Raw genomic sequence first — 19989 nt, 5'->3', positions numbered from 1 at the left:
TTTCAAGACGGAAATTTTCACCCTTGTTCTCTGAAGATAATATTTTTATTCTGGTTTGTGACATTCATCTTAAAGTAGCAGGGCCAAGCTGAATTCTAAAATGTGTTTGCTACTTTTTACTTTGCCAAGCAATTTCTAACCAAATGCTTTTATCTCTCAATATTTAACAGCAGCTACTTCAGGTGGAAGGGTGTTCCATTTCATTGAGAAGCCTTTTACCAATTGCCAGAGTTTCTTTTATGTGAACCTTGACATATCTCACTAGCTTGGTTGTAAAAATTTTTACAATCATGTTATCTGTCAGCATCTGAGAATGATGCATGAACATTGTCAAGCAGAAGATACATCTTGGAGAACAAACTATATTATGCAGTTGCCTGGCACATTTAAAGCAGAAGTGCTTTATTTTAACTCAAGAAAGAGAGTTTATGTGTTTGATAAATCCGAATTATGTGATAAAAATTCTAATACTGTGAGTAGTTGTCACTCATATTCTTGAAAAATTTACTTTAATTAGACATTATCACATAAGAAAAAACCAAATACAGAATCATCCAGAAGCATATGACTGAAGTCAATAGAAAATGAGTATGCCAGTATTTGTCTCCCTCTTTATAATTTTTTTACTCCCTATAAATCTAGGTTTTCATGTATTGTTATGTTATCATTTATTAATTTCAACTTTATCCTTGTGTTTAAAAGTAAAGAAACCAATTGCACAATAAAGCTCATACTTTTCTTTCAGTTTTACTTAAAAGAAAGAGATGGGAAATAAAAACTAGGTTGTGGTAATTGCCATTGAAGAAACCCTTTTTGTTGTTTTATTTTTTGTGCAGATTTGATGTTATTGTATTATGAAGGAAGGAATAATTGCTGTATAATTAAATTTGCTCTCTCAGGTGCCACTGTCAATTTATTTTGTCTTGTATTTTTAAAAGTTGGTAGACAATATATCCAGTGCTTGCTTTTGGAAATCCAAGCTTGGATCATAAATCTAGTACTAAACCTTTCATTGCAGAACTCAAGCGCTCTAAGCTTTTTTGTTATTTTCCTTTCATTTTGGGGAAAAAACTGTAATCTCTAATAAACAGATAAGCCCAGATTCTGAAGGCAGACTATCTTATTTCAAATCTTGGCTCTACCACTTATTAGCTTTCTGACCATGGGTAAAGGTATATAATCTGTCTTTATTTTGGTTTCCTCATGTGTAAAATGAAATAATAATGTTATGTTTCCCATAGGGTTAAAAGAATGCCTGGTATAAGTTGGTGTTATGTAAGTGTTTGCTCTTTCTATATTTCATGATGAATAGACAACCTCTTTCTCATGGCAAATGTTTGATCATGTACACTTACCTGGTAAGCTCATCTGTCATCTGTTCCCCACAGAGACACTCTGTTGCACAACACAGAATATAACGTGAATGACACCACCTGGGACAGAGCACTGTGCTCTGCATGAATGATGTCTTCTGGTGTTGTGTAATTTTTAGGCCCTGATCCATCTGCTTCTGTTTTATACCTATCATAGCAGACCATGAAGCATTTTGCAGAACTTCCTAATTATAGTCAGAAGAGGAATTTACTGTGCATTCTAGAAAAGGAGAGAAAAAAATATCTTCCATTGTAGAAGAAAATAAATGGAATAAACGTATCTATAGTGATGTGACCAAATTGGGCTGAGCAATTTAGCCCATTTCATATTCTGTAATTCATCTAAAATAGAGATATTATTCTGGGGAGACCTCAGGACTATAGTTTGTGCTGCTCAGGTGAGGTAAAGCATGCATAGGAATCGGTGTTATGAAATGTTTTGGTTCCATTATCACCGCAGTGTTTCCACTGGGTGTTCCCCAGTGGATGTTGCTTTCAGAAGTGGGTCTTTTATAGGGTAAAAAGGCATAAGATATTTTCTTATTCTATAATTTAGGACTTTGACTATGTGCTCCAGAGTAATGAAGTCAGTCATGGTATTAGCATTTCAGAGCTCACCCATGGACACCAATACTCAAGAGACATTCATACTCAGTTGGACAAAATTCAAAGAAACACTTTGAACTTTAAGTATGGGAATTTGTGTTTATTTTTGTGTTTCAAAACGATAACCACCTGCTGCCTTTCCAGAGTCTTGTTTCTTCCAGTCAAAATAATATAGTTCTTAAAAATTCATTTTCTCAACTAAGAAGCAGAATGTTAGGAGAAAATGTTCTTTTCTATTTCTTTAATTTCTGTTTGTTCCTCAAGTTGATCACCAAATCCTGAGGGTAAAGAAATTTACTTCAATTATCATATATATAGCATGAGGCACATTTAGGAATCTTGTAGTCCATAATCCAATCACATCCTCCTTTTCTGGCCAAAAAAAAAAAAAAAAAACTCTTGTCAATTGTACAGAGAAGACATCTTGAAATTTCCTTTTTATAACTTCACATTAGTAACAATCATTTGCAGAAACAGTGTTCAAAAAATGAAGTGCTTCTCCATATTTCCTGAAATAATTATGAAATTACTATGTGCAAATGTTTATAAAGACTTTAATTAGCACCTTAAGATTTCACATAGAGATCTGTAAATACATGATAGATTGAAATTTGAAAAGTATTTTTTTGAAATGCTTCCCATGCAGAATATTTTTAATTAAGGTCTAACACCTCATTCTGACTACTTTAATTCTAGGAACTTCTGTAACCCTATATCCTAGTTTTGACTATTGCTTTCTGCCTACAATCTTCTTACTGACCATTTTTCCAACTACCCTACTCTTCATTTGCTTGTTATTTCTGTCACTGACCATGGCTTATCCCTGTGATTCTGATTTCTTTTCCTGCCATTCATTTCAACAACACTTTAAAATACCTAATGTTTTCGACTTTCTGCCATATTTTCCCATTAAATCAGTGAATTAATTTTGTTCCACAACCTAAATATTCAATATTTTTTGCTCTCGGATTGCTGGAGAAAGTCAAGCTGATTAGGAGCTCCAAAAATGTATGGCTTGTAATGTTTTATGGGTTCTTAGCATACCCTGCAAGTCAGTTGCTATGGTTGATAGTGATGTTCCTTACAGCTGCCATTCCAAAAATTGTTTCTCTATCTTCAGACCTGGAAACCCATCCACAGATCCAGATCTTTCTTTCATCCTCACTAAGATGAGTAAAACCATTGGCAAAAACAAACAAACAAAAAGCCCAATCGATTTCCCAACTCATATTCCCTCAGGTATTTCCCATCTTACATTTTCTCTGTATTTTTATCTGTCATCTTATTCTTTGTTCTCATACATTCTTATTTCTTTATTATACTTTAAGTTCTGGGATACATGTGCAGAACATGCAGGTTTATTACATAGGTATACACATGCTGTGGTGGTTTGCTGCACCCATCAGCCCGTCATCTACATTAGGTATTTCTCCAATGCTATCCCTCCCCTAGACCCCACCCCCGATAGGCCTCAGTGTGTGATGTTCCCCTCCCTGTGTCCCTGTGTTCTCATTGTTCAACTCCCACTTATGAATGAGAACATGCAGTGTTTGGTTTTCTGTTCTTGTGTTAGTTTGCTGAGAATGATGGTTTCCAGCTTTATCCATATCCCTGCAAAGGACATGAACTCATTCATTTTTATGGCTGCATAGTATCCCATTGTGTATATGTGCCACATTTTCTTTATCCAGTCTATCATTGGTGGGCATTTGGATTGGTTCCAAGTCTTTGCTATTGTGAACAGTGCCACAATAAACATATGTGTGCATATGTCTTTATAGTAGAATGATTTACCCTTTGGGTATATACCCAGCAATGGGATTGCTGAGTCAAATGGTATTTCTGGTTCTAGATCCTTGAGGAATCTCCACACTGTCTTCCACAATGGTTGAACTAATTTACACTCCCACCAACAGTGTAAAAGCATTCCTGTTTCTTCACATTCTCTCCAGCATCTGTTGTTTCCTCACTTTTTAATGATCACCACCCTACCTAGCATGAGATGTCATCTCATTGTGGTTTTGATTTGCATTTCTCTAATGACCAGTGATGACCTTTTTTTCATATGTTTGTCAGCCACATAAATGTCTTCTTTTGAGAAGTGTCTGTTCATATCCTTCACCCACTTTTTGATGGGATTTTTTTTTGTTTTTTTTGTTTTTTTCTTGTAAATTTAAGTTCCTTGTAGATTCTGGATATTAACCCTTTGTCAGGTGGATAGATTGCAAAATTTTTCTCCCATTCTGTAGGTTGCCTGTTCACTCTGATGATAGTTTCTTTTGCTGTGCAGAAGCTCTTTAGTTTAATTAGATCCCGTTTGTCAATTTTGGCTTTTGTTGCCATTGCTTTTGGTGTTTTAGGCATGAAGTCTTTGCCTATCCCTGTGTCCTGAATAGTATTGCCCAGGTTTTCTTCTAGGGTTTTTATGGTTTTAGGTCTTATGTTTAAGTGTTTAATCCATCTTGAGTTAATTTTTGTATAAGCTGTAAGGAAGGGGTCCAATTTCAGTTTTCTGCATATGGCTAGCCATTTTCTCAACACCATTGATTAAATAGGGAATCCATTCCCCACTGCTTGTTTTTGTCAGGTTTGTCAAAGATCAGATGGTTGTAGATGTGTGGTGTTATTTCTGAGGCCTCTGTTCTGTTCCATTGTTCTATACATCTGTTTTGGTACCAGTACCATGCTGTTTTGGTTACTGTAGCCTTGTAGTATAGTTTGAAGTCAGGTAGCATGATGCCTCCAACTTTGTTCTTTTTGCGTAGGATTGTCTTGGCTATGTGGGCTCTTTTTGGGTTCCGTATGAAATCTAAAGTAGTTTTTGAACTGCATCATGGTTGGAAGTGCTCCTTGCAATGTTTGCTTTGCAAATATTTACTCATTGATTTAGCCTACTACCATTATCAACTGCTGTCACTAACTGCTTGACCAAAACTTGGTTAAATAATTATCTTAAGGGAACAACAGATACCACAATCTACTTGAGGGTGGAGATTGAGAGGAAGGAGAAGATAAAAAAATTACCTACTGGGCACTATGGTTATTACTTGGGCGATGAAATAATCTGTATAGCAAACCCCTGTGCTACACAATTTGGCTCTGTAACAAACCTGAATATGTACCCTGAACCTAAAATAAAAGTTAAAAAAAATAATAACTATCTTACTTGTTTTTATTAATCTATTTTAAGTGTATATACAGTTCACATTTATTACAATGTTTAATATTAGAAGCACATTGAGTCTCTATAAAGTTTGGTGATGTTTTTGTGATCAGAAATATGCTGTAAGAACATAACTCTTGTTGATATCAATTAGCCTATGGTAAAATAGGTTTTGTTATACATACTGTTACTTAAAGTTGTAGTTTTCAAGAGCCTCCTGAGGATGTTAAGTGAGGACTTACTGCATGTTTAAGTGCTTATTATCTATCTCTACAAACAAGAATATAAACCCTTTAAGGCCAGGGACTTTCTCTGACCAGTGCTTCACATTATATACCCTGTATATCTTGGCTGGTGCAGAGCTGGCACACATAATTATTCATTGAGTGACTATGTAATCACCTAATTTAATAGCTCCTTCTCAAACCTCATTCTCCTTTAATTTCCAGACACTCTGACAATGATTTTATTTAATGTTAATGATATTGATTCAGTATATTCTTTGGTATCATCTTTGTTATCTTTCATTTCTACCACCATATCCACTCAGCCACCAATTTCTTGTTCTGCAAACTTTCATACATATTTTCTACTCGATTTTCATGTCAACATTTTTAACTGGAAAATTCCAGCACCACTAGAGACTCTCCTAGCCTCCTCCCATGCCTCTTGTCTGATCCATCCTGCATTGACTTACCAGTATTATCTTCATTGGAAGCAAAGTTCTGGTCACACAACTCCCAGTGGCATCTGTTGCTTATCCTCTAGAATTGTAGGCATTCTATGGTTTGCCTCCAATTGCTTTTTATTGCCTTATGCCTTATTAATTTTCTACATAATCTTTATGCTGCAGTTAAACATTTTCAAAACACACTCTTCAGTTTTCATAGATATAAACAAAAATATAAGTAAGTAAATATAAATATGAATGTAAATACATTCCTTATCCAGTTCTTCTGGAATTTCTTCTTCCCTTAGCTGTCTAACCTATTGGTCAAGACTTAATTTAAATACTGCCTCTTCCATTGAGCTCTGTTGGAACATCCCAATTTCTTCTTCCCTTAGCTGTCTAACCTATTGGTCAAGACTTAATTTAAATACTGCCTCTTCCATTGAGCTCTGTTGGAACATCCCAAATGGAAGTGACCTCTTTCTCCTTTAAATTCTCACATCACTTGCATTCCCTTCATGTCATGCTTCATATTACATATTTTTATTAAGCATATTTGTATTTTTCTCTTGCTTACTAAATTACATATTTTTTTGAACACAGGAATATGGTTATTATATCTTTTTATGTCCTTAGTGCTTAGCAAATCATCCTTTCTTCTTCAGATTTGAGACATAATTTACATGCAATGAAATCCATTTTAAGTGTAGTTTGATGAATTTTGGTAATTGTATACAGTTATCGCATCACAATCAAGAGAGAATATTTCTATTACAGTAAAAAGTTTCCATATGCATTTTTGAAATTTATCCATTTCCCCGGGATTAGATGATTACAGATCTTTCTGGAAATATGGTTTTGCCTTTTCCAGCATTTACACAAATAGAAACATAGAGTTTATAGTTTTTTTGTATTTGACTGATTTCATTTTGTATAATGTTTTTGAAATTCATCCGTGGTGTTTTATGTTTTGATTAATTTCATGTGGTAATAGTGTCTTTTGTTGCTGGGTATAAATATACCACAATTTATTCACAAGCTAATGGATATTTTGATTGTTTCCACTTTTTATCTATTGCAAATATAGCTGCCCTGAACATTCATGTACAAGTTTTGGTATGAACGTATGCTTTTATTTCTCTTGGGTGAATATCTGGAAATGTAATAGCTAAGTCATTATAGTGGATGTGTATAAACCTTTAAGAAACCTAGGACTGGGCTTGGGCACACTGGCTCACACCTCTAATCCCAGCACTTTGGGAAGCTGAGGCGGGCAGATCACTTGAGGCCAGGAGTTCGAGACCAACCTGGCCAACATGGCGAAACCCTGTCTCTACTAAAAATACAAAAATTAGCTGGGCATGGTGGCATGTGCCTGTAGTCCCAGGTACTTGGGATGCTGAGGCACAAGAATTGCTTGAACCTGGGAGGTGGAGGTTGCAGTGAGCTGAGATCACACCACTGCACTCCAGCCTGGGCAACAGAGTGAGACTGTGTCTCAAAAACAACAAACAACACAAAAGAAACTTTAGAAACCTCAAGACCATTATAAGAAGTTACGGAGAAAGCTTAATAGAGTATGGTGTCTCTAGGGGCCAAATAGATGCGTGTGCATTTTTGACATGTAGAATCAGAAGAAGGTACCAAAGAGAAGCAGGAGGCTAAGGGTAGATAGTACAATAAAAATTCATCATCCCTTGTTCATTCTGGACCCAAGCCAAGCTCTGGAACCCATTGACTATAAGGCAGCCTCACTCCTAGGAGGAACGTCACAGCAACTCGCTAGCAATTGTAAAGTGTAATGATTTTCCCAGTCCTTCCCACAAAAATCTACGCCACTGACTCAGGTGACTGCACACTGAGAAGACGGAAATACCCAGACATTTCAAGGACTACTGGACACAGGCAGAAGTTGAATTTGACACTTGGGGAACCAATGCATCCTCATGGCTCCCCTGCTAAGGTGGTAGCTTATGGGGGAGGGCAGGCAATAAATGGAGTTCTGACTAAAACCCAGTTTCCAGTGGTTTCATTGAGTCCATGAATCAACTCCCCAGTCATTTCCTAAAAGTGCAATCAGAATGGACACACTTAGTAGTTGGAATAATCCATTCACTGGGTCTTTGGCCTGTTGCATAAGAGATAATATAGTGAGACAGACCAAACAGAAGCCTCTGAAACTGACCCACCCATACTGGTGAATACATGCATGGAAAAAGATATAGTAGTGAAAGTATGGCAGAGATTAGTAGGGCTGTGGTCTCCATCATCTTCTTATCTCCCTTAATTTGCCAGTCTGTCCCCACTCCCAGATATTAATGAATCCTGAAGAATAACTGTAGATGACTGCAAGCTCACCCATGTAGTAACGTCAGTTACAGATATTGTGCCAAATATACAGCCTCAGCTACATGATACTGGGGCATTAAATTGTTGAATGATTTTTTTATATTTTGATAAGAAATAAAAGGATCAAAAATAGTTCATGTTTACATGGAATGGACAAAAATATTTACTAATAGGTTTGCTCTACCTAAGGCTATGTTAACTAATTTTTCCACTCTCATAATAAGGTATGAAGAGATCTGGATAGTTTGGGTAGCCCACAGAACTTCACATTAATTTACTAGATCAATGACATGAGACTAATTGGGCAGTATGAGAGCAAGGGGTGGCTAATATGATAGAAACCTACATCCGAAACCAAACTATCCTTCTTTCTTGATCTCAATACAGGTCTTCCTCTCCTCTTCTTAGGGCTAATTCATTTACTTTGTCAGGAATCTTGTGCTATTGATTATGCTTTCTTTGCTTATATAGTAAACATCTTCCTCTCAAGTATATCTTTCTAATCAATTTTTGAAGCTCTCTATTAAATCAAGAGCCAGAAATTCTCTCTCTCTACCCCAAGTCCCAACTACTTATTGCACTTTTCTTCATAGCATTTTGAAAGGGTTTTCTATACTTGTTGCCATTCCTTTATCCTCCCCCATCCCATAATCAATTTTTTCAAATTTAGTGTCAATCCCCATTATGTAATGGAAAAAAAAAATCCATTTGTAAGGTCAATAATTACCTCCATGTTGCCAAATTGTTTATTTTTTAGTCAATCTTACTTGGTTTTTCAGCAGCATTTGATAATATATTCCAGCTCTGCAGTCCTCTTGAGCTCCAGATTGATATAACCAACAGCCTACTCGACATTTTTACTTAGATGATTCAAAGTCACCTTGAACTCAAATTATTTAGACCCAAAGTCATACTCTAGCTGACACATCTAGTCTTTTCTTTCAGTTGTCCCTGTCTCAGTAGCTCCAGAAACTCAGGAGTTAACCTTCGCATTTCCGCCTTTCTTATTCCCAATATCTCATCTAGCCCCTAGGGAGGTTCTTTTATCCTCCTGGCGCTTTTCAGATTTGTCCCTTTTTCTTCTCTACTGTCCCTCCCCTGGTTCAAGCCACCATATCTCTCACCTATAGATGATCGTAGTAGCTGCCTAGGGGACGTTCTCTTATTCCCAGTTGTACTCTTCCAGTTTTGACTCTGCAGTCAGTGATACTTTTTTTCTCCAAACAGAACCCTGATCAAGTCACCCCTTCCATAGAATACCTTAATAACATAAGAACTGAAATATTTAATGTGGGCAAATGTGCCCTACATGATCGGTCCTCACTTTTCTTCATGTTCCACCTGAATCTTCTACAATTCCCTCAACTTGCATTTTCCACAAAGGTAACTCTTGCCATTCAATCACCAGCTACACAGGAAAGCCTTCTCTAGCCACCTCAGTCACATCTCCCTATTAAATGCTTCCAATACATGTACAGCATTCTATTTTTTTAGGACACATTTGACTACAGGTTACTCTGTGGCAAACACAGTATAAGCATTTTAAATAACACAATACTCTTAATAATCCTATACAAGGAATAATTTTAAAATGTCCATTTTACCTGTCAGCAAACTGGGTACAGTGAGGTGAAGTAACTTGCTCAGAGTCACACCACCAGTCCATGGCAGTCGGGATCAACCCCAGGTATCTAACTCAGAGTCCATACTTTTAACTACCTCACTTACGCTGCTTCTGTCTCTCAGTGAGGTTTATCATTGCTAAAATGTACATTTGTGAGATTGTTTGTGAATGGCTATTGCCTCATTGCAAGAAAAATAGTCTGTTTTGCTCATTACTATGGTGCATATTACAACCAGTAATGAAAGCATGAAAACAATGGAATGAATTAAATACCGGACCATGTATTGACACGACTGCATTTTAAATGTTGACTTCCCCTCACACGTGTGCTCTACCTTGGAATTTCATATTGCTAGGTTAAATTAGCATTGAGCCAGAGGAGTTTGAAATAGGCAATGAATATTTTCATAGTCTTACAACTTAATAAATTAAGAGTCTGGAGTAGAGAGATCAGCATTTCAGAAATGTTATAAAAAGTATTCACTTTTTATTCATATTGAAAGTTTGATGAACCAGAAGTCATCTTTCCTTCTTCCAATTAATTATGAATTCAGACTGCTTGTCAAGCTAAAGCCAAGGGATAACAAGAGAACATAGCATTTTCGTGATTATAGAATAACACTTGCTCATTACGTGAAATTTAAAAATGTAGAAGATTATTAAGAAGAAATTAAGAATCAACCCCTGGTTAATTTACAAGGGAAAGAAAAACCAAACATAATATTTTGGTGCATAAATCCTTTAACACCTGTATACATAAATAAATAATATTTACATATACATATTTACCAAATAGAAATGCATATATATATGTGTGTATGAGTATGCATACTTTCAAAATCAGCGTGTTATTTTAAATAAGTAATTGTTTGTAACTTAACCTTACATTAGAAGTGTATTTCCCTATTATTGTCTTTCAAAAACATGATATTGAATGATGAAATAATATTAATCTTATGGATAAGCTATAATTTATGTTACCACTTTTCTTAATTTTAGTATTTTCTTTTAAATAATAATTAAATGTTCTTTTATGTATAAATCACTATCCACCTCTCTAAAATTTTCCTCGTGATAGAGTTCCCCAAAGTGGAAACAGCGGATCAGAAAGAATGAACTTTGAAGTCTGTTGATTCATATTGCCTGATTGCTTTCCAGAAAGGTTATAGGTAATTAAACACTCTTAACAGAAGTAGTCAAGGATGCATAGCTTATTATATCTTTGCCAGCATTAAATATTGATTGTAGAAACAAAATCTTTGATGGTCAAAAACTTTGATAACTCTCTGTTAATGAGTGTTTGGGAAATGGACATTCTGTTTTTTTTTTTTTTTTAAACAGTCACTCTGTCGTCCAGGCTGGAGTGCAGTGGCAGGATCTCGGCTCACTGCAACCTCTGTCTCCTGGGTTCAAGAGATTCCTGTGCCTCAGCCTCTCAGTAGCTGGGATTACAGGTGTGTACCACCATGCTCGGCTAATTTTTTGTCTTTTTAGTAGAGACAGGGTTTTGCCATGTTGCCTAGGCTGGTCTCAAACTCCTGAGCTCAGGCAATCTGCCCACCTCGGCCTCCCAAAATGCTAGGAATATAGGCATGAGCCAATGTGCCGGTCAAATGGACATTCTTATACTTTGTCAATGTGTGTAAATATTGCTACAAGCTTCATGTAGGGAAATTTGAAAATTTCTGCTAAAACTTAAAATTTCCTCCTTTTTGATAGCAATTTAACTTGCAGGAATGATACCTCCAGATATATTGATGCTTGATATCAAAGTTGTGTATAGAAAAATATTCGTGGCCACCTTATTTATAATAATAAAAGGTTGTAAGCAGCACAACCATTCCTCTAAAACAGGTTGATCACATAAATATGGCATGGCCATACCACAGACTACTGGATCAATTAGAGCTCTGTGTGTTGAAAATAAAAAAGAGGAGGGTACTACTCTCAACTCTACTTTGCTGATAAGGGAGCTGAAGTACAAAGAGGTTAAGTAACCTGCTCAGTCACACTGTAATTAAATATATAATTAAAAAGTGAAGGAGTTTCTCAGATTATGATGTGTTATTTGTTTCCAATGGGTTTATTATAAATGCTTTTTTATCTTTCATACTCACTCTTCTGGCCAAAACAAAATCATTAGCAAACAGAATAACCTTATATGAAAACATTTATTTTATATAGGTCTGTACTAAAAATAGATAATTTTAAAAAGCATGATCAAACTGATGTACCCTCTTCTGTGGTCACATATATTATTTCCCATAATTCAATAAAGTATGGCATTTGCATAAGAAATAACTAAAAATGGCTTACATGATAAGGAAATAGATTGATAACTTGAAAGTTCAGAGGGTAGAGTGGACTTTAGGGTGGCCTTAATTCTTTGTCTGTCACTGTCCCCAAAGACCTAGTTTCTCTGCTCTTCCTTTGGTAGTGTCTGTTACAACACAAGTCTGGCTCCACTTGTGATTGCAAGATGCTCTGTGCCTCTTAATCTCATGGAGGGAGGGAGCAATTCCCTGACTTGTCAAAGGACCTGGCTTCATTTTGACTGGACCAACATGGGTTATTTGTATACCTTGAAACAAGCACTGTTGATCAATATCCACCTAAAGACAACACTCTCACTCAAATTTTAGTGCAGTGACATAAAGGAGGTGGGAAAGTAGAGGGATAATGGGAAGTAATCACAATTTCAGCTACAACTGCTATTCAGCAACTAAAATATGAATTCATTTAATTCATTTTATGGGCACTGATATGACATCAACTCTAAGATATAAAGGTGAAATAAGAAGGTGTTCCACCATCCAATATTATGACGTCAATTGACTTAAGTTACATAACCCATATTGTGTTGAAGATTCTTCTATTCTTAATCTTCTTTAAAATATTAGCAATAGGCTGGGCAGGGTGGCTCATGACTGTAATTCTAGCATTTTGAAAGGCCAAGGCGGGAGGATCACTTGAGCTCAGCAGTTCAAGACCAGCCAGAACAACATACTGAGACCTTATCTCTACAAATAATAATAATAATATATTTAATATTGTCAAATGTCTTTCTAGCATTTATCAAAATCATCATATTCTTAACACATAATCTCTTAATGTAATATTCTATATATTAATAATATTCATCAAATGAATACTAAAATCAACATTGCATTTCTGGTGAAAACAAATCTTGTTTGCATAGGTACATAATTCTATATATTAATAACATTCATCAAATGAATACTAAAATCAACATTGCATTTCTGGTGAAAACAAATCTTGTTTGCATAGGTACATAATTTGATATACTCAAATTCTTATGTGATTTTTAAGAAAAGTACACAAACTTATGCAAATAGGAAATTAGTGTATTTACATAATGTTCAGATATTTTATCAATATAGAAGTTTTGTTATCTGCTTTTACTTCAAAGATAGGACCAACTGTTACAGAGAATAGAAATTTAAACACTCTTTAAATGACAAAAATTGTAAGGAAAATAATGAAGCAAAACATTCTGTAGCATCTCAGGCTTATGAAAAAGTGGAAGGGGTCACTGTGTAACACTGCTTCTGGAAGGCTCAGTGTCATGCTAGAAACAGCCTAGGACCTGAGGTTGGAGAAACCTACAGAGACCAAGCCTTGACCCCACTACTAACAATCTTTTTGAGCTTACAAGTATTTTATCTAAGATTTTTGCACTTATTTCATTAATAAAACTGGTTTTTAGATTTCTTTTGTGTGTGCTCACAGGATTTTATGTTAAACTTTTATTAGCACGTTTTTCTGTTTATTGAATATTTAAATTAATTCATAGTTTTACTCACTCACTTAGTAGTCTTATTTGTACGTAAATCCTTGATGACATTTTCAAGTCCTTCGTTGGTTACTAGTTTATTCTTTCTTTTTTTTTATTTTTCTTTTCTTTTTTTTATTTCAACCTTTCCTTTAGATTCGTGGCATAAATGTGCAGGTTTTTCAAATTACAGAATGACATGAAAGTGCCATAATGTTTGGACTTAATGTATCCATGCCAGACACTTATTTTCTTTTGCTCTTCCCAAACTTACCAATATACCGAATATATGGGTATATTGTGTGACACTGAGGTCTGGGGTATGCTCACCATCACTGGCCATCAGAGAAATGCAAATCAAAACCACAATGAGATACCATCTCACACCAGTTAGAATGGCAATCATTAAAAAGTCAGGAAACAACAGGCGCTGGAGAGGATGTGGAGAAATAGGAACACTTTTACACTGTTGGTGGGACTGTAAACTAGTTCAACCCTTGTGGAAGTCAGTGTGGCGATTCCTCAGGGATCTAGAACTAGAAATTCCATTTGACCCAGCCATCCCATTACTGGGTATATACCCAAAGGACTATAAATCATGCTGCTATAAAGACACATGCACACTTATGTTTATTGCAGCATTATTCACAATAGCAAAGACTTGGAACCAACCCAAATGTCCAACAATGATAGACTGGATTAAGAAAATATGGCACATATACACCATGGAATACTATGCAGCCATAAAAAATGATGAGTTCATGTCCTTTGTAGGGACATGGATGAAATTGGAAATCATCATTCTCAGTAAACTATCGCAAGAACAAAAAACCAAACACCGCATATTCTCACTCATAGGTGGGAATTGAACAATGAGAACACATGGACACAGGAAGGGGAACATCACACTCTGGGGACTGTTGTGGGGTGGGGGGAGGGGGGAGGGATAGCATTGGGAGATATTCTTTCTTTTAAAAAAAAAACCTTCCTCTTAAATTTGGCAATTTTTATTACATAATTGTAATTTGGTAGTGTATACTAGACTAGTTATTTTCAAAGTATAGTCCAATACATTTTTAGGAAACCACAAAGTCGAAATTATTTTCATAGTAAAATTAAGATGATATTTGCCTTTTCATTCTCATTTTCTTCTGAGTACATGGTATTTTCCAGAAAATAAATAATGCATAATGATGTTACTACTCTGACAGCCAGTGAAAAGTGTGTTCGTATATTCTTGTGTTTTAAATATTTCCTAGTTTTAATTTTTAATATGGTAAATATTGATAGAGATATCTCACATACACAAAAGCACTTTGGGCTTTTGAAATAAATTTTAAGTGTTAAAAGCAGTCCTGAGAGAAAAAGTTTGAGAATGACAGTTCTATCTAGACATTGTCCATTTTTTTTAAGTGCAAAGTTTTTACATAGTGACTATAAAAATATTTCTTTACTGTCAGTGTTCTCTCTATAGGTATCTATATCTCCCTTATTTATGTTTCACACATTTAAAAATTAGATATGCCAGAAGTCTGTCCATTTGGTTGGTTTCACTTTTTGCCTTACCATATTACCATAGCCATAACTCTAATTCTATTCTGAATTATTTAATTTTTAGACTTTTTGTATCTTTTCTAAAAATCTCAAGTTTAATAGTTCATTAAATTTTATTCTTTATTGTTTAACATGAAAACATTTAAAGCTATACTTGAGGGCAAAAGATTTTGGCCTAAACATGTAAAACAAGCCAATCTAATGTTCACGTGCTACAACAATAGAAATAGAAATGTCTTAGACATATAAAGCCTCATAAATAATATCCACTTATTTTTCTTTGAAAAAGTGTTTGAAGACCTATTAAAGTCAATCCAAAATTTTATCAAAATAAAAATGTCAGTAGTAAGAAAGTATTATTATTATTTTTGAGACAGTGTCTCACTCTGTTTCCCAGTCTGGAGTGGAGTGGCATGATCTTGGCTCACTGCAACTTCCACCTCTCGGGTTTAGGTGATTCTCATGTCTCAGCCTCCCAAGTAGCTGGGATTACAGGCATACACCACCACACCTGGGTAATTTTAATATTTTTAGTACAGAGAGGATTTTACCATGTTGGCCAAACTGGTCTCAAACTCCTAACCTCAGTTTATCTGCCCATATAGTCCTGCTGAGATTACAGGTCTGAGCCACTGTGCCTGGCCCAGAAGGTAGTATTATGAAAAATGAAGTGGTGTGATTCATAGCAACCACCTAGTATTATAAAAAATGAAGTGATGCGATTCATAGCAACCGCCTAAACAGATTTAGTCAATAAAATTGATATAAATATTTATATTTATTAAATCCTTGGCTTTCTGATGACATTTCCTTTAAAATATATATTTAAACAATTTACTGGGTAAAACAGGCTTAAGTCACAACTTTTTGCCCTTCAGATTTCTTTAGATCATGCACATTAGTATTCGACTGCTGCTATAACAAGTTACCACACACTTAGTGGCTCAAAACAACACAGATTTATTATCCTACAGTTCAGGATATCAGCAATCTGAAATCAATTTCACTGGGCTAAAATAAATGTGTTACCATATTTGGTTCCTCCGAGAGTCCCTAGTGGAGAATTCATTTCCTTTTCCAGTTTATAGGGAACATCTACATTCCTTGGCTCATGCCTCCTTCCCCCAACTTCAAAGCCAGTACAATAGCATCTTCTCTTCTCTCTGATTCTTCCATCATTTCTCTGACTCTGATCTTGTTCCCTCTTTTAAGGGCCTTTATGATTACATTTGGTCCAGCTGGATAATCTAGGGTAATCTGCTCCCCTTAAAATCCTCAGTTTATCACACCTCTGAGGTCCCCTTTACCTTGTAAGCTTGCATAATCACAGATTCTGGGGCTTACGATGTGGTCATCTTTGGTTGTCGGGGAGCAGGTACATTATTCAGTCTATTACATTGTTCCCATTTATTCTGATACTTAGTATTCCAGAGGGGAAAAAAAAAGATGAAGTCACCTTTATTTTCATTTTGTTAAATATTTAGTTGTTTTAAAATCAGTATAAAAATGTCATATTTTTATTTTTCAAAATTTTTGAAATAATATGGTAGTGGATTTCACTGGTAAATGTGTTGGACCCAGTTTTTCTTCCCTTTGCCAGAAAACTTTGCAGTCCCTGCTTCAGTGGGGCATGTACTTCTGAGCCCCTTATCTTTAGTCTTGGCCAGCTGACTTGTGTCTCAAACTCATTTCAGGACTCTCACTTGCCCTGATCTACCGACATGTACCATGCTTAAGTCACATGCACATATAACATTTCTTTAGCCTTGAAGATTAATCCTCCCTCTTGGGATACATTCTTTTCATCCTCCAGGTCACTTTCTCAGGGTTACCTTCCCTGACACATAGACAAAATTTTACTGCCTAGCAGCCTTTCACTGCTGTTCAGTCTCTTTAAGCCAATGGCTGAGACACAAGACTCCTGTGTTCGACTGTTCTTGGAAGCATAACTCATTCAGCAAATATTTATTGTGCATTCACTAAAATAGTATCTTCTAACTACTCTTAATCCCAGCAAAATGTCCCATCTCCCCAAAACAGCCCCTGTTGACTGAAGTGGTAGGATCTGCTCAGGCAGCCTGGCAGCTGTATCTGGAAATCTGTTTTCTACCTATATGTATGTACCACACATATCTGGAGCATATACCTATAGTTCTTTTTTGGAGTCTGGTACTACAGCTCTTAGCAATGACTCCACAATTTAATGAGTTCTTCTCTACCCTGCTTTCATTTTAACATAATCCTTCATCTCCCCCATTGTATATGTATATGGTTAGGATTAATTTACTATTTACTTTAGATTTTGAAGACTCACAACTGCTGAGGTTATGCCTAGGTAGACGGCCTTGACAGGAGTCGGGGCTTGCTAGCAACATGGACAATCAGAGGATCCTGGGGCATCTGACACATAAATAAACAAGATAGTTTCTCAACAATTTGTATAGAATTTTGCCTTCAGAAAATACACTTGGTGCCGAAAGGCCCTCTGGGACCACTTTGCAGTATGCCAGGACTGACTGATGAGCCCGAGAGCCAGTGCTCATTGGAAAAAGCTGACTATGTCATTCCTCATCTCATTTCCCACCTGCCAGGCAGAATGTGATGGCCTGGATGACAGCTGACACCCTGAGATGGCTGTGAGATTTCATTTCTTTGCACAATGAGGGCACAGAACTGCTCAGTTTGGCTAGGAGACGCATAGTTTCTAACTATTCTGTAGAAAAGGAGAGAGCCTTCAAACTGTTAAAGAATTCTACTTTGTAGTTATGGTCTCCCTGTGACTTTGAGCTCAGCCATGTATCCATTTCTTTGACTGACACTAAGGACACAGTGTGCTCATCTGTAGACCACCCCTTCTTCCCCATCCTGGCCAAGAGGAGAGTGTAAATGGCTTCTTTCTTAGTTAAATTCCTGCCAATAAAGATGCCTCCTGGCACCATCGGCATCCTCCTTATCTCTCTCCTTTCTGCTCCTGTTTCTTGAGGCATATCTCTTCCCCCTTATCTAAGGGTTACAAGATTCAACATGTTTATACAACTTTTGGATGACTGATCTTCCTAGAAATCTTCCTCTCTCTTTGTGACAGTCTACAATAAACCTAGCATAAACTCTGGTTGCATTGATCACATACAATGATCACATGCCAATCACAAAGCTTGTGATTTTTGGCACATTAAGCGGACAACTTTGTTGGCCTCAAGATGTGCTGTAGCAATAATGTTCTTTCTTAAAACTAGCATGACACTAGACTGAAACTCCGCAAGATAGACACTGTATATTTTGCTCACAGCTATATCCTTAGCAAACCATGAATTCTTTTGACCATGGTAAATTTTGAATAATGAATGAGTAAATGGTCTCCTTGGCATCCTCTGCAAAGACTTCTGATTTCCTGCTGCTGCTCTTTGCCTGCCTCCCTCAATGTTTTATGTCAAGTGAAGCGAAAGTAGAAAGAATAGGTTATGTATGGTTGGTAAGCAGGTCTTTTCAGGTGTTTTCTGGCATCTCTCTTAAATACCCTTTGCCCTGAAAGTGCTCTGGCACCAGTGAATTTGGCATGTGACATCTTCTTCTTGCCCTTCTGTTGCTTGCTCTTTGGGTCTGTATTTTACAAACACCTAGCTTTGCGGTATTAGAATTTTAATTTGAATTAAATTAAACAAAAATGTCTCTTCTTCTGTCTGGGGGAAGCTTCTTTTGCTGTGTCCTTTCTGGAGGAACTTTCTCCCCAGTGTGTGGAAAATAGCTGCCAATAGCTTTCATGCATCTCATCTCAGAACCTCTGTCCCAAAGTGGTATATGGAAAATCATGGGGGAGATTTAGGTTGGCTTGGCTTGGATCACACACCTACCCATGGACCACCCAAGGTGACCAGAAGACTGAAGTATTGATATAATAAATTCTTTCTAGTGAGAAAATTAAATGATACCCTAAATAAGTCAATATATTTTTTAGGAAAGTAGGGGCTATTATGCAGCATCTGATAGTATAGTAAGAGAAGATAGTGATTATTTTCTAACATACCTATGAAGACCAAGTGTGCCTTAAGTTACATTGTCCTTTACATCACTGAACCCAGGCCAGGCATGGTGGCTCATGCCTGTAATCCCAGCACTTTGGGAGGCCGAGGGGGGTGGATCACCTGAGGTCAGGAGTTCGAGACCAGTCTGGCCAACATGGTGAAACCCAGTCTCTAATAATATAAAAATTAGCCAAGTGCGGTGGCATGCACCTGTAATCCCAGCTACTCAGGAGGCTGAGGTAGGAGAATTGCTTGAACCTGGGAGGCAGAGGTTGCAGTGAGCCAAGATCTCACCATTGCACTCCAACTGGGGCAACAAGAGCGAAACTCTGGCAAAAAATAAAAAACAAAGAACAAAAACAAAACAAAACCAAAAAAAGCCTCACTGAACCCAGCTATAATAGCTATTCTTTAAATCACTATCTACTAATGCTAACATCTGGCTCATCTTGGAGTCAATTGCTACGGATTATCTTTTCTCTTGGCAATGGGTCACATTTTCTCATTGAGTTAGTCCGTTTTGCATTGCTATAAAGGAATATCTAAGACTAAGTAATTTATAAGTAAAAAGTTTATTTGGCTCATGGTCTGCAGGCTATAAAAGCATCGCACCCACATCTGCTTGGCTTCTGGTGAGGCCTCAGGAAACTTACAATCATGGTGGAAGGTGACGGGAGAGCAGACATGTAACATGGAGCGAGAGAGAGCAAGAGAGAGAAGGAGGTGGTGCCAGGCTCTTTTAAACAACCAGATTTCACATGAACTTATCAAATGAGAACTCACTCATTACCACAAGGATAGCACTAAGACATTCATAAGGGATCTGCCCCCAAGC

The sequence above is a fragment of the Pongo abelii genome, chromosome 14, assembly GCF_028885655.2.
Source record: "Pongo abelii isolate AG06213 chromosome 14, NHGRI_mPonAbe1-v2.0_pri, whole genome shotgun sequence".
Taxonomy (NCBI): Eukaryota; Metazoa; Chordata; class Mammalia; order Primates; family Hominidae; genus Pongo; species Pongo abelii.
Note: the sequence above shows the minus strand (reverse complement) of the source record.